We start from the raw sequence: 16,777 nt of genomic DNA, 5'->3' as shown, positions 1-16,777 counted from the left end.
ATCTGACACCCTATTTTGATCTCTGCCGGCAGCAGGCTCAGACATGGTGCCCAGTCATACGCGCAAGCCAAACACTTATCCATCGCTCAGCAAGCAGAAGCAGAGGATCATCATAAGTTCAAGGGTAGCCTGGTCTACATAGAAAATTACAGGTTAGCCAGGGCTACATACTGAGACCTTGTCTTGAATGGATGATGAATGAATGAATGAATGAATGAATGAATGAATGAAGCAAACAAGCAAGCATGCCTAAGGAGCTTTTGCCACAAGCCAGGCACTGCTAAAACTCCCCACATGTAAACTTCTTCTCACCTTCATCAATAATCTGTCCTTTGCCTTACTGAAAGAGCAGAGCAGACTCAGAGGGGTTGGTAACACAGCTAAGGTCACACAGCCAGCAAAGGGAGATGCTACAAAGGAGCAGTATTCACCAAGCTCTGCCAACATGGGCAAAGAGAGCCCAGAGACGACTCTGTATGTTTAGCAGAAATTAGCAAGTTAGGGCTTGGAGTTGACTTTCTCTAACAACTGTATTAAATAGGCAGCTACTCCACATTCCATTTGGCCCAGAAGATGTTACCTCAACACAGAGAGAATCTTTTTCACAGCTTTGAAAGTGGTAGACATTTGCGCTTCCAAGGGCTGCTTGGGGGCCACGGGTTTCCAAGGGCGTGCATGGGTTGAGGGCCCAGCCTCTTCTCTAGGCATCTTTGGCCTTGTTTGAAATGCTTCCTTCATCTGAGCTCCAGGTCCTTGGAGTGGCCAGATGCATTGTGGGCCTCGGAATTTCTGCCTTCCTCCCCTGTCCCCTTTGCTGCTTGACTCCACTGTGTTTCCTCCCTCTCCTGCTCAATGTGACATGAGACACTGTCAATTAGAATGTGAGCACATGGGCTTCAGCCAGAAGTCTGACTTACTGCCGTTGCTACGTGGTACAAATGCCTGGGTTAGATGGCTCCAAGACGAGAGCTGCCTGGCTCCATCTTCAATGAGACCAACCTAGTCCACCTGATAGCTCACCACTTTACAAACATGCCAGGGGCTCCCGCCCACACTGGCAGAGCCTTGTAGTGGACCTGGAAGCTTACCACAGATTTCTGAACTCAATCATTTGAGTCTGGTGCAGTCCAGCCTACCCTAGCCCAGCTGGACTCCCACCAGACTACTGAGCTGAAGAAATACTTCTTGCTTTACATTACCGAGGCCTGGGGAGGTTTGTTACACAGCATTTTCCTGACAATAGGTGACTGATGCAGAAAACATTTCCTTCCAAGAAATTGCTTTGGGCTTCTTGCAGTGAGGGAGGTAGGAAGACCTGCTTGACAGAGGACAGAAGGTTGTGTGGATCTCTTCAGCTCTCCTGACCCCCAAGCCTCTGAGTAAAATGATATGACACCCCCACCCCCTACACACACACACACACACACACACACACACACACACACACACGCACGCACAGAGGCGCAGAAAAGAAATTTCTTTGAAAAAATCATCTGGCATCTAATAAGACACAGATCTGGTATGAAATATATACAAGTAGCAGGAGAGGCTAGAGTCTTCCTATGAAGACAATCTGCCTTTTGGGGCTAAGCCTCTCCTATGGTTTCTATCTCTGGTCATTAGCTAGTGACTAAAAGGCAGAAATGCCCTACACTGTCCCTGGCTTTGGTCTCTAGAAGGCTGGGAAACAATGACTTGGCCACGACTGAGGTTTGAGTGGGAACCTCCCATCCTTCCACCCCACACCAGGTGCAAAGGAGATCTTTACCTGTGGGAAGAGATGGGATGGGAGGTGGGGACATCTGCTCAGCAAATGGCAGCAGCCAGCACCCTAGAGCTGAGCTGTGGCAGCTGTCACAGCATGCCCTCCCACAGCCTGGCTCAGTGGTCCCGGAGGACATCATGGCTGACGTACCATGGATTCATGGGCTGTATGCCGTTCCAGAGAAATGTCCTTCTTGTCCCTCCAGATGGGCATCCTCTGAGGGTCACTGGCTCAACTTTCTGGGAAAAAGACTCCATCACAGATTAGGAGTCTAGTGTTCTGCTCATCTTGCCGAACACAGTGATCCATTAGAAGCCCAGGAAATGGAAGGACTGTGGCCTCAGTTCCATCTGGACACTCCTAGAAGACACTCGCCTAGAAGCTACCCCGTGGCCATCCTCCTGTGTCTTCTTGGGAGATCTATTTCCTTTAGCTTGTCCGGGGTTTGTGTAAATAAAATGTATTGTCAGCACTTTAAAACCAGAAGATTTCTATCCCAGACTAAAAGGGATGCACATTTCTGGTTTCTCTTAGAGGGGAATAAAAGGGATATATCACTGATTTCCCAAGTGGTCATATTGCACAGGGATGGGAGCAGCTGCTCCTTCTATGGACAACACTGGGTCAGTTTAACGCAGACCCCACTGCTTCCTGTACCCTGGCTAATAAAAATGTGCAGTGTCAATAGCTGGGTGTCACTGTCCCTCTTACCTGAGGACATTAGTTCTGAAAATTCCTTGACACCCATGATGTGAAAAGGCAGGAGTGTTGCAAAGACAGTGCCGTTAACTTTGCTCTCTCAATTCAGTTCTGGGAGTTTGCTATGTGACCTTAAGTCCCAGCCCCAAGATGGCCTATCGATGGACTGTGGAGAGGGCTCAATCAGAAAGGTGGTTGCTGTACAGGTCTGAGGCTGATTCCCCAGCCCCATGTGTTTAAGAGCCAGCTATGGTGGCAGTGTGCAGCTGTGATCTTAGAGTTAGAGAGGAGAAGCAGGCAGGAGGATCCCTGGGCCTTCCTGGTCAGCAAGTCAAGCCGGTGGGATGCCCTCCAGACCATGACTTCAAAACTAAGGGGAGATGAAAAAGGCAACTGATATTCACTGATGACTTACACACACACACACACACACACACACACACACACACACACACACACACACACACACTCACCCTACACATGTGTGCATGCACACCCTTGCATGTACACACAGACACAGACACAGAGACAGACAGACACACATGCACGGATATGACAACCTGAGATAGCATCTCTCCTTCATCCACCACCACCTATGAATACCCCCCCCCCCACACACACACACACAGCCAGGGAGCCACAGCTAAAGAATTACTTATAAACAGTGCTGACTTCCTCTGTCGGAAGCATTTTTAATTTCTCCCCAAATAGAAATATTTGTTTTCCGAGGAGTCCCACTTATTTGCTAAGGGGCGTGGGGGGAGTAGGAAATCAAGCATTCTATCTCTGGAACTTTAGTAAGACTCTGAAAAGGGGAGCGAAAAATGTGTGGTGGCAAATAAAAAAACCCAGGGAAAAGCCATTTGTGAAGAACTATTTGTATCGAACATCATGAGAAAATAGGACCATCCCTGGTAATTTCACACATCTCCTATGATTTGATTGTCAGTAATGAAGCCCACAGGAGAGTGATAAATGTGTAGACGAAAAGTATCTATTTCACTTATGTGGCAAATTATGCAACTTGAGGCTTGATAGCACTCGGCAAAATACAAATGTATTTGAATGGAATTCAAATCGTTGCTCTTTGCCTAAGACACAGGTAATATCACCAGGGGTCCCGTCTTTGGGTTTTCATAAGAGGTAAGAGTTTAAGTAATAGTAGCAGTATTACAAAATTACCTTTAAACACTGAAAACATTTTTACTTTGTTACAGGGTGTAATTTCCACTTTTTCCCTCTAATGGCTCATATACAGAAAATGATACACTAATGCAATCTTTCAAATTTAGTTACCTTTTTTTTGTGTTCTAAAATTATATGTTCTCGTCGTTGCCCCGTTTGTCAGACTCTAGGATCCATTTATTTCCCAGTTCTTATGGTTCCATAATTTATCTTTCTTGTCATAGAACTTTCATAAACTTTTTTTTCCCCCAAGACACAAAACAGTCGCAATAAACCCTGACAAAAATGCTTCCAGCTCAACTTTTGAAATCTTTCAATTATGTTTTGAACGATTATCATACTTCTGCCCACTGCTGTGCTGTGAAATCTACGTGGAGTGACATCTGAGGGGGAAGAACTGCTTGACGAGAGACTCCGTTCAAACCATTTGGATTTCTTTCCCTTTTTATGATGTGGCCTATAGATTTGTATTCCTGATCTTTCCATGTGGAAAAAGAAAGATGATGAGAGTTATATCAGGGGCCGAAGGGAGGCAATATGTCTGTTCAGCATCAGTTATCCAGAGGAAGTGGGGCAGGGAGTAATTGTATCTTGTGAGACTTTGGGCATGTCCTAGATAGCTTTAATTGCCAACTTGTCAAAGCCTAGAGTCACCCGAGAAGGGAATCTCATTTGAGGTCTTCTCTAGATGAAACTGGCCTGTGATTATTCATGTGATGGATTTTCTCGATGATTAGTTGATGTAGGATGGGCAGCACTATTCCCTAGGCAGGTGATCCTGGGCTATATAGGAAATCTAGCTGAATGCTAGCTAGCCTCAGCAAGTGAGCCAAGCAGTAGCATTCCTCCATGCTTCCTGCTTCAGGTTCATGCTTGAGTTCCTGTTCTGACTTGCCTCAATGACCTATTATGACCCAGAAGTATAAGATGAAATAAATACTAGCAGAAATCGAACTAGCACAGGATATTAGAGGAAGATGCAAACAGGGGTGTCTAGCTACAGGTGTTTTATCAAACACAAAATGTAGACATTTTCAAACTATTAGAAGACCCCAGCACTAGATTTGGATCTACTTAGCCTCATCTTTATCACCAGGCAATAGGTACTCAGTAGAAACCCCTGACAAATGCAGAGGGAAACTCCTGACTGATAAGTCCAAACAAACCCACAGAACGACTTCCAAGTGCAATTTAATTCTAAAAGACACATCCTAGTAGTCATAAAAAAATAGGTTTTACTCAAGCTAGTATTCCAAACACCTCTCCTTTAACATAAAGCTGACATGCTTTTCTTGTCACTGTTGGGACCCAGGGCCATGACATATACCAAGCGTGACTACCACTGGGCTTTACCCAGTCCTGGGAAAAAAAGTTCCCTTCTCTTTTAAAAACACAGCTTTGAGAGGTGTGGTATACCACAGTTGGAATATACCACACACCCAGTGTTTAGTCACCACATGTGGCCTCAATTGTCCCTCTGACCGCTGGGACACAGCAGGTACCCAGCATAGATCAAATAAAGAGTTAATGATTTAACTGATATAAGTAGTTCCCCTTTGGATGCTCCATGGGTCCTGCCATGCTCTCCTCTAGGGTGCCATCCTACTGCTGTCTGCTGGACATTCCCTCTGAGTTTGCTCCAGAGGTTGTCCTTAGAGCCTGGCCGTTATCTGCAGTGGGATGTTAGGGCATCTCCTTGAGATTCTTGGTTGATTGACATGGGCGGGCAAAAGCCTGTCTTGGAGCGCATAAAAGAAACAGGTACCACGATGCAGGTCTCAGAGCCTCTTGCCTGTGCTTCAGCTATGAACAGGGACTTAGCAGAGACTGTAGCTCCTACTCTTGTCCAGGTCTCCCCTGTGGCCTTCACCCCTGAGGCTCCCCCTAAATCAGATGCCTGTTCCCAGACCCCCACCTCAGGCTCTGTTTCCAATAGACTTGAGGGGACTGGGATGGCCTTCTTTCCTGCCCTCCCCTCCTCATTCCCCCCATCTTCCTCTCAGTTTAACACTTCCATTTCACCTCCCTGGTCTAACTATATTCATTTCTTAGAAAATCCTTCTAAGTATCTTTCTCACAGAGCCCTCAGGCTCTCAGGCTGCAGCTCTGTAGGTAAAGATTTCCCCGCATAGAGCAGAACCTCAAAGGCACTTGGCTTTCCTACCCAGATATTTATTCTACCCCAGAATCGCACCAGTAAATTTTCTGAACCTGTCAATCAAGCAGTCGGGATCAACAGCACAATCCGTTACTGTACAATTCCACAGATCTCCTGCATGATCCCTGGGGAAGATAAGTCTGTCACTCCTGTGTAGCATAACTGTCACATGACTTCATGAAGATGGACCCCTCTCAGGCTCCTCACCTGGCTGCCATTTCTACCCTTTTGGTGATGAGGAGACTGACGGACAAAGGGGAAATCTTACAAGACATTCTTTAGCGTATGCAGAAGTGTTAATGAGGCCCATTGCAGAGCCAGAAGATTAGATAAGAGAGTGGTGTAGGATTGCATTGGGAGGCGCTTGCTTCCGTCATGATTCTGGCTTTAAAGCGCTGTGTCGATTCATACTTCTGAGTGTGAGGCAGTGCCAGTGAGTGCGCTGAGGACCCTTTGCACACATGGCTCTGCTTCTGTGGTAACTGTTGTCTTGGATATTTGCACATGAGGCTGCCACACTGCACCCAGGCTTCTGCTCAAACGAAAGTTCTTTCTGTGATATTTCTTGTCAGGAGCTGGTCTTCCTCCACAGCCGTGTTGGCCAAGTCCCCTCACTTTGGGCTGTCATCTTCTCTTCTAATTCTCCGGAGTCTAGAACTGCATCTGATACTCACTGGGTGTTTGAGTCACTTGTCTGGTAGACAAAGGATCTAAGCTATGTTAGGTAACTTCACGTATACTTGCTAAGGAGGGTATGGGCACCTCCTGCTCTTAAAGGCACCTAGAGGGAGGGCAAAGGCAGAGCTTGCCACATGTAATGGATTGCAACCTTCTGTCGGTATCTCCAAGCCTGCCCCCCAATGGGATAGTATGGTGAGGAAAGTCTTTGGAGAAGTATTTAAGGATGGGATGGAGGTGGGGTGGTGAGTATGCCTCTGTGAGTGAGTGTGTGTGTGTGTGTGTGTGTGTGTGTGTGTGTGTGTGTGTGTATGTGTGTACTTCACATGATGGGAGCAGCACCTTACAGTAAGAGATTTAGGATATTTCCTGTCTTCCTATCCTACTTCCAGTCCTCTTGCTCTTCCTTGATCATAAACCAGGAAGTGGACCCTCATCTTCCAGAGTTCTGAGAAAGAAATGTGGCTTGCATAAGTACCGTGGTCTGTCTTAGACTAAGGTACCCACAGATATTTCTAGGCCGTTGTGCTGTTGGTCTGGAAAGATCCCCTTGAGAGACTCTGAGAAAGCGGGATCTAAGATCCGAGGCCCCGACCTCGGTGTTGGCAGCTCCTGGAGCAGAAGACATACCCATCGATGCTCAAATTCAAATACATATCCAAAGAATATGTATTGACTGTCTCTAGCCCTGAATTTGATTTTAAGTTTATTAATTATTTTAATTATTGTTATTTTATTACTGTGTATATAATATGTGTGTGTGTGTGTGTGTGTGTGTAGCCTGTGTGTCCATGTCAAAGGACAATGACAATTCTCCCCATTCATCTTGTTGAGTTGGGCTCTCTTGGTCCCCCAGGCTAGCTGGCCTAGAGAACTTCCAGGATATCCCCTGTCTCCTAGGCACTATCCAAAACTTCATGGTGTGTTTAAGGTTTCCCTCTGTTCTAGAAGTTACGATCCAGGAGGGCAAATACGCAGCACCATGCCTAACATGAAGGAGGACTTTGACAGTGCATTACACGCATGGAGAGAGGACCGATGATCGGGGAACACAGGAAGGACAACACAGTTTCACTCGGCCTCGCCATGGCACACCTCACCCAGGTCCAATGTACACACTACCTCATGCAGGGAAGATGGCTCTGTCTGAAGCCCAGCCCAGGTCTTCACGCTCTGTATCAGCAGTGCAGAAATGCTTTTCAAACATCCGTAAGCTCCTACTTAGCCCATTTGCTGTGCCTGCCTCAGAATTTGCTGGAGGCAAACATGCACATACCCCAGGCATGGCATTATCCAAGCAGGAGGACCCAATAATCATGTCTCTCCCACCCCTTCTCTCAGGGGGATTTTGTGGGAATGAGATTTGTGTGTCGCGGGTTGGGTTGCTTCCTCTGTGCACAGGCGGCCGTTTTGGGGAGACCTGGAGCCGAACTCAGCCAATACTCCCCGACAGTCTCACTGAGGTGCCCATCTCATACCTATGTGTGCTTGTGTATATATACATGTGCCAAGACCAGAGGTCAGGCTCAGGTGTCTTTCCTTGGCTGCCATCTGTTTTATTTTTGAGACGGGCTACCCAAATAATTTAGGCTGGCTAGCCAGTGAACCACAGGGATCCATCTGACTTCACCTCCGTGATCTTGGGCTTTTAAGTATGTATTCACCATCTCTCCTGGATTTTTAATACATATTCTAGAAGGATCAAACTCAGACTTATAAAGCAAATAGTTGACCGACTGAGCCCCCCCCCCCCAGCTCTTGCACCCACATTTCCCAACTTGCTGACAGCGAGAGTCAAAAGGAGTGAGCGTCTGACCCCATAGCAGAGGAAACAACACTCACTATTAATTATTGACCACTTGCTGTTTCTGGAACAGTCAGCATGGCTCCTCTCATTTTTTTTTCCTTGTGACACACACTCCTGAGGGATAACCACATTGTGTCTGTGTTCTTGATGGGATCCAATGCATCCAATATGTCCAAGATCCTCCCCACCCCATGTAGTAAGACTGGAGGCCAGGCACATGCCTGGTGTGTGGCTTCCCGGACAGGTTTCTGAGCATTCGATGGATTCTGATCCCCCACTAACTATCTCTGTCCCTGGACCACACAGTAGGTAACTGTGCACCCGCTACACTGATTAGGCTAGGAATGTGCAAACCGTGACTGAGATGGGCTTGGGTAGCCACCACCCTGAGGGATGAGGATACTGACTTTTGGCTGTGAACTCTGCACTGAGCTGCACGTCAAAGAGCCAGTGTTGAGTAAGGCTGGATAGTCCGTTTTTCAGCCGGATCTTTGCATGGGGTTCAGATACCATAGGCGGGTAGTCTTATAAAGTCTGATACTTACTAATGTGTGATAAGAGGAGAAGCCTGGGGTATCAAAAGGACAAGGCAGGGGGAGGATTTGCCAACTTATAAAGAAAGCTGGGTTTTGCCACTGTAACAGACACTCAAAGTCAGTTCTAGGGCACAAGTTTGTTTTTTGTTTTTTTGTTTTCCTGGGTATTATCAGGGCAGATTCTGGGTGCAGAAGAATACTTTATTTACCTTGTAGATATTCCGAGCCTCTCTTTAGAGCTTTTAAACAGTTATGTTTACCAAGAGACTTCTATTATCTCAATGTAGCAAATATATGCGGAGCCCCATCGGCCACATGCCAGCAAACGGAACAGACAAGCAACCATCAGGTAAATTTTAGATACATGAGTGGCTTATAAATAAACATTCAACACACCAAACAGAGATAAACAGACAATAAATAAGTGGATTTAATATGGTGAGATACGTAAAACTATTTCGGGGAGATAAGCAGAAACAGAAGAGGGTGGGAGAGTCAACTCTACAGCGGTAACAAACAAACAAATTCTGGAGAGCCAAAGGGGGTGGGGGGAATAGAGAACTGCCCTCCAGGAATTCCTGATAATGTCAGCAAACATCATTTTCCTGGCTTTCTCTGTGGATGCTAGGCTGGCTAATCTGTTGTAAGCTGTACTGTCTACAGACAGAAGATACGACACAGAGAGACTATGGAGACCACCTCTTCCCATTTCCCTGACACTGGATTCATGCAGGCTGCCTCACTGGCAGAGGGAGAGAGAGAGAGGCATGGAGACTTATCATTTCAGTCCCCTTGCAAGCTGCTGACAGTCTAGGCTCTGCGGACACCTGACGCTTGCACAGCTCAGGGCTTGCGAAGCTTCCCCGTGGCTTCCTTTCTGGCTCACCTCATCCCCAGGCCTTCTCCTGAATGGAAACGTCAGATTATGTTCAAACTCAGGCCCGCCATGTAGAGGAAAGTTTATGTTCACGCCATGAATTTCTTACTAGGATCTCCCTGAATCTGAATACAAATTTAAGGGCGGGGTTTGGCAGGATGGATCAATGGGCAAAAGCATTTACCTCACAAGCCCGATGACATGAGTTAGATTCTTGGAATCCACAGAAGGTGCAGGAGACACATGTCACAAAGTTCTTCTGACTTTCACACACACTGCTATATGTGCCACCACCACACACAGTAGGCACCGAACCAGGGCCCCCGAGGTCAGTTTACTGGCAAAATGTGTTTGCCACACAAGCCTGAGGAGCCAAGTTGAAGTCCTGAACCCCACTGGAAAAGCCAGTTGCTATGGCTCTGATCAACAGTCGGGCACAACGGGAGGTGGAGGCAGGAGATGTCTCAGATGTCAGTGGGTCAGCTGACCCGGTGCAGGAAACACGACAGCAGAAACAACAAAACAAGAGCGACCCTGCCTCAACATGGTAGACGGGAAGAGCAGATTCCTGGAAGCTATCTTCTGGCTTCTGGATACACCCCTGGCACATGTGTACCTGTACACACACACACACACACACACACACACACGCACACACGCACGCACGCACGCACGCACGCACGCACGCGTGCATTCAAATTCAATTTGCCATTGACATAATTGCTGGGCTCTACCATCTCCCACCTAGAAAATTGTGCCCTTGTTAATACTCTTATCTCCACCTTTCTACCTGTCCTCAACTTTAGTTGTTCAGTTACATCTAGTCCCTGCTAGATAAACCCTACTGCTGGCCTGTAGGAGCAGCCTGTGTGGCCACTCCCTACAAAGTCTCAGCTTTTGTCCATCAGAACCACGGCAAACTCTCCTCTCCAAGTGTCTCCCTGCTTCCTCCAGGGAGCCAGAAGTCCCACCTATCCCTTCTGCCCAGCAATTGGCTCATGGGTTCTTTACTGACAGATCAAGAGCCAATTGGGGAACAGGACCTTAGCCTCAGCGCCATCCCTACACCCCTGCCCCACAGTGATCCTCGTGTTTCAGAGAGCAACTGGCTTAGAAGGAGAAAGTTCCTTATTAAACCTACTCCTGTCACTTTAAGCCTTGGGATTTAGGAATTGCTTGTTGTGGCAACAAAATGTAGCTCATACCGATGGATGAGTCTTCTGCCCACTCTTTCTCCCAGCATATGTAATGAGGAATGCTAGGTGCTTATCATGTAACCATCCACTGAATGCCTGCCCTCTCCTGGCTAAGAGTAACTGTCATATGTAGAGACATTGTCTCAGATACATCCTCACTCATGGGACACTGCTGGTTAACTCTCAGTTCTACCTTGATTTGCTAACTTCCTGCAATGGCCTCACACAGTCTTCACCCCCCACCTCCCATCGCAACTCTCTCTCTCTCTCTCTCTCTCTCTCTCTCTCTCTCTCTCTCTCTCCTCCCTTCCACCCTATTTTGTCTTCTCTTCTCCACATCCTCCTTTGTTTCTTTGTATCCTATGCAGTCATTTGAAAAGCCGCATGTAGGTGTTTGGCTTTGGAAACTGCTACTCAAATCTACCATCTGTTTGCCATGCCCCCTTCTCCTGAACAGTGCAGGACATTTGTATTTGTTTGTCTGCTGCTACCTGGCTCAACATAGCCCCAATGAGAGAGCAAGCATCGACTCCCACAATCCTCAGCATACCTCCCCCTGGGCGTCAGAGGCACTGTGGACCCATAAGCTCTTTCTCTAACTTTATTTTACTTTGGTGCTCAGCTGCCTCTAAGCCTTTCTCTGCAAGGAACTTTGATTCACTGTGGGTCTTTTCCACCCCCAGCCCCCCCATCATATCCCTTATGCCATCCAGCCATGCCCTAAGCTAGGGTGTTCACTTGCTTGCTTGCTTTCAATGTCCCCTTTTAAAATCATTTTATTTATTTATTTATTTATTTATTTATTTTTAAAAACTTTAAAAGTCTTTATATTTATATCTGATATTTTAAATTTACTCTTGGAGAATTTCATAGATTCATATAATACATTCTTATACCATTCATCCCCTCCAAGTCCTCCTGGGGGACTTCACATCCTCTTTCCAGCTTCATGCCATCATTATTTTATTATTATTGTTATTATTATTATTATTATTATTATTATTATTATTATTATTATTGTTGTTGTTATATAGCCTACTGAGTCCAGGTACTGCTGCCCACATGCACACAGGTGTGAGCATCCTATGGACTATGAGCACCCTATGAGGAACCCATCCCTGAGAAAATGACCATCCCTCCCTTGGCGGCCATCACACAACAATAACTTCTCAGCTAGGGCCAAGGGTTGAGTGTTTTTATTATGTAACTAGATCGTTATCATAGGACAGTGATTCTCAGCTGCTGTTGGTGCATAACATCTTTTCCTTTTGAATCCCCAATCCAGGGTGAAAGTCCTTACTGAACAAGCCTGAGGACCCAAGTTCAACTCTCAAGTAAACACTTAAAATAATATATGGTTTGTTTGCACATATGTATGTATGCCATGTGTGTGTAATACCTGCAGAGTCCAGAAGAGGGCACTGGACTCCCTAGAACTGGAGCTATAAATGGTGTGATCTGGAAATCAAACACAGGTCCTCATACCCAGGGCACTTAACCACGGAACCATCCCTCCACCCTCTACTTTTTTTTTTTTTTTTGTAAAGTTGAGTGTGGCAATGCACACAGACTTGGGGGTGGGTGCTCCTTCCTATAGGTGAACTATTAGCCAGTCAGTGAACTTCAGGTTCAGAGGGAGACTGTCTTAAAAAATAAGCCAGAGAGCTACAGAGATCTCTCCAGTGTCAATCTCCTGCCCCCACACATGCATGGGATATGTGCACATATACACACACAGTGACTAAGAAAGGAATTCTCAGTACAAACATGGAATAGTAAATTCTGAAGGTCACGCTACACTGGAGAAAGAAGAGCCAGGCTTCAGTAATGGAGATTAACCAGTAACACCCACCTAGGGCTGGACTCAGGGAACGTATCTGGGACTGGGCAGGAGATATGTGCTGGCCACGTTCCTGCCAGGTGGGACGGGACACAACTAATGGGTTTTCTTGTCTTGTAGACACTCAATTACGCTAAGGATAGCTCCCAGGAGTGACAATCTCAGATGTCCAAAGGGGCCAGACAATACTAGGTGCGGTGAGGATGGCTGGAGCAGGGAAGTTATACCTCTTAACGCTCCAGCTAGCCGTGGTCAAGTGGAAACAAGAGCTTAGCATGACAAGATGTTTGGGACTCAAACAAACAAATAAACAAAAATTAGATATTAGAAATTTTAGTTTAAAAAAGTATAGTTTTAAACTAAATTTAAAAAAAAAAGACCAATAGTGTGTGTATGTGTGCATGTGTCTCTGTCTATGTGTGAAGGGCAGAGGGCACACTTGGAGTCAGTTCTTTCCTTCCACCTTCTTGGAGGCAGGCCTCTTGTTTACTGTCATGTAGCAGCCTAGCTGGCCCTTACTTCCTGGATCTCTCCCATCTCCACCGCTCACTGGGATTTCAGACTTGTGCTAATCTGTCTGGCTTTTCTGTGGGTTCCAGGGATCTGAAGGTGGTTCCTCACACTTTGCACCAAGTCTTGTTTGTGCTCACTGAGCCACCTCCCCAGTGTGCTAATGTGACTTAATAGTTTGAGGCTCTGACTACATCTCTGTTGCTAGGCCTTGCTTGCAGACTGCAAGGTTGAGATCCATGGACTTAAAGAAGAGGTGAGATGAGAAGCCAAGAAAGCCAGTGTCTTGAGGAGCTGTGACATTTATAGGGCCATCATGGTAAAGACAGAGAAAATAGGATTATACCAGAGAAGAGGATGGAACATTTCTCCAAGTCCCACAAAGTCCACTGACTGTGTCCTTCTGTTCTCATAGCAGCCAAGGATGTGTTGACCTCCGCATCAACACAGAGGATGATAAAGCAGGAGGAATGCTGGTAACACCCACTGTAAACGTGGACAGAGGCTGCGCACGGCACACTGATGCTGCGCACGGCACACAGAGGCTGTGCAAGGCACATACGGGCTGAGCGCTGTAGGCACTGCAATGGAGACAAGTGGGGTAAGCTCGGAGCAGAGGTCAGGGGACAGAAACCGTGATGATGCCATCAGGGTTGAAGATCTACTAAGTGGGGTAGGTTGCGTGCAGGGAGATCGAGCCGAGGGTGGCTTGGTAAAGAGGCCTATGTGCAAAGACAGACAGACAGATGGACTGCATATGTTCTCCCCTTCCACCTTTATGTGCCTGTGACCCTGAAGATCTGAAGCTAGGTCCTCCCATCTTCCTGGCAAACGCTTGCTTTGCCCACTGAGCCATCTCCCCAGCCCTAGGGCCTCACTTTGAGAATGCCCTGTTAGGAAGAGATACTAGAACGAATTCAAGCTGTGAGATGGCAGAAGACAGAGCTTTCTTCAGAACCGGGGGAAGAGGAAGGAGGAAATGGATGAGGTTGCTGGAGAACAGCAAAGTGGAGGGAGGGGACTGAGTAGACTCTCAGCTTTTGTTTCTAAATAAATCACCCGGACATGGGCCCCATTACTCCTGAGGATACAGATTCGTGGCTGTGGGAAAACTCAAATTAATCACTAAATAGGTCTTGGATATGGAGGAGAGATTCATCATCTAGAAATAGACCAAGAATGGATTATTTCATAGCTTTGGGTTAGGCTCAACTATGCATCGGGACTCCGCCCCCCAGGATATTGAAGCCATATGGAAGCATCTTTGCTGCACCTGGTGATAGAAGAATCCAGAACAGCATAATCTAAAATCACTTTCCACTCCTGATACCCAGAAATTATTCTCAGAACTTGTTGCCTCCGCCTCCCTTTGTTTTTTCAGCACGACACATGCCCTCTTCTAGCTCGGGCCATAAAAGCTCAGTCCTGCCTGCCTTCTCCCTGCTGGTGCCTTGATTTTAAGAGCTGGGGAACGTGGAGTTCAGATACGACCTTTGCACTTAAAAATGAAAATCCCCCCTGTTTACATCATTTCACTGCCTGGAACGTGACAGAAAGCAAGGAGGGAATAACTCTGCCTGCTCCCCTCATAAAAATGGAGGACTTGCAGGCTCAGGCACTCAGGGGCAGCGTCACATGCAAGCGCCTCTCTGCTTCAGGATGCTTTATTTTAAACTTCAGTTCTCAAAATAAGGGCCTGGGAACTTGAGTCGGAATGCAGTCAAAATTCAGATTCTCAGGCTCTGATGCTAGATTTCTAAATTAAAAAAAAAAAAAAACCCAAAGTGTAGAAATCCACATTTCATATATGTATGTATGTATGCATGCACGCATGTATGTGTGTATGTATGTATTATCCATTCCAGCTGGCCTTGAACTCACAACATTCATCTTGCCTCCACTTCTAAGTGCATGGATTACAGGCATCGGGCACCATATCCAGCTCAGAAGTCTACACTTAAGCAAATTGCCATTAACAGAGAAAGTGCCAACCCCATCCTGATGAAGAGGAATCGTCTCTTGAATTATTGTGAAGGGCCAGGAGTCACTACAGCCACATTCTCTTAGCTGAAGAACTCTGGCGTCAGAAGAGAACAGCAGGGTTTGAGAGTGTGCCTTCACGGAGTTAGGAGAGTTCTCAGCAGCTGAGAGTCCAAGAATGCCTGACACACCTGCTAGGGCATCTTTCTACTCAGGAGGAAGCAGAGGAGCCAGCCCCATTCATAATCCCCCAGGGAGGTGTAGAAAGTACAAGAGTTTTCATGTACACACACACACACACACACACACACACATAGACACACACACACACACACATAGACACACACACACACACACATAGACACACACATACACACACACACACATAGATACACACACACACATAGACACACAGACACACACACACATAGACACACATAGACACACACACACACACACACACACACATAGACACACACACACACATAGACACACACACATACACACACATAGACACACATAGACACACACACACATAGACACACAGACACACACACACACATAGACACACACACACATACACACACACACATACACACACACACACATAGACACACACACACACATAGACACACACACACACACAGACACACACACACATAGACACACACACACACACACACACAGAGGCTCTCATTATGTTAAATGACCTCAGTTGCCAGTACTTTAGCCTGTTGTCTAGGGGTAGTCACACGACACACCCTAACTTTGTTTCACAAAATAGATTCCATAATGCTACCAAGGGCCTGAGAGAGACACAAACCATGCCTGAACAGGAGGAAGTGGAAACTTTCCATTCAAGAGATAAAAGAACACCAAACACGGTGGTCATATATGTGTTACACGACAGGAAGAATTTTCTCCTATGACCTTACATGACAGGTTCCTGTGAAATCCCTGTGAAGACTACAGATGAGAAAGCTGAGGTCTGGGGAAGTCCAGATCTCTTAAGATCACATGGCCATGACGAAAAAGAGAAGGAACTAAGCCCAAGAAGTTTGAGAGATCAAATTCTCAACCAATGGGTAGATGTATGTATGTATGTATGTATGTATGTATTTGTACATACAAAGTTCAGGAGAATTTACAGTGAGGGAGGGGGGTTGGATGACTGGGAACTACAGAAGCAGGCTAAGTCACTTGCCTGCATTTCTCAGGCTTTGATCTCTGGGTTGAGAAGTCCCAGGGCATTTGTGTTGAGAATCCCAGCATAGCAAAGGGTAGCCCAGCCCATTGTCAGGTAGACAGGGAAGAAACCTTGCTTTCTAGTCTTTAAAGCTGTGTGTGGTGACAAACACCTGTAGTCCCAGCCCCTGGGCGATGAAGCTGGAATATCTGATCTGGAGTTTAAGGTCATTCTTGGCAGCATACCCAGTTTGAGGCCACTCTGGGTTACATGCAACCCTGTTTCAAAAAAACCAAACCACCACACAATAGAGGCTTTTGAGCAAGGAACGCAACATCACCCCAAGCACCGTGTGGCCTC

At 46.5% G+C, this 16,777-nt stretch overlaps 1 protein-coding gene across 9 annotated transcripts in view; it reads right to left on the bottom strand.

The window, feature by feature from the left end:
• The window catches only part of Tshz2 (teashirt zinc finger family member 2), a 440,243-nt gene that overhangs the window by 300,120 nt on the left and 123,346 nt on the right, over positions 1–16,777 (bottom strand). The gene's annotated exons all lie outside the window — the stretch shown is intronic.

The sequence above is a fragment of the Mus musculus genome, chromosome 2 (assembly GCF_000001635.26).
Source record: "Mus musculus strain C57BL/6J chromosome 2, GRCm38.p6 C57BL/6J".
Lineage (NCBI taxonomy): Eukaryota > Metazoa > Chordata > Mammalia > Rodentia > Muridae > Mus > Mus musculus.
Note: the sequence above shows the minus strand (reverse complement) of the source record. Positions and strands in the feature narration are given on the sequence as shown.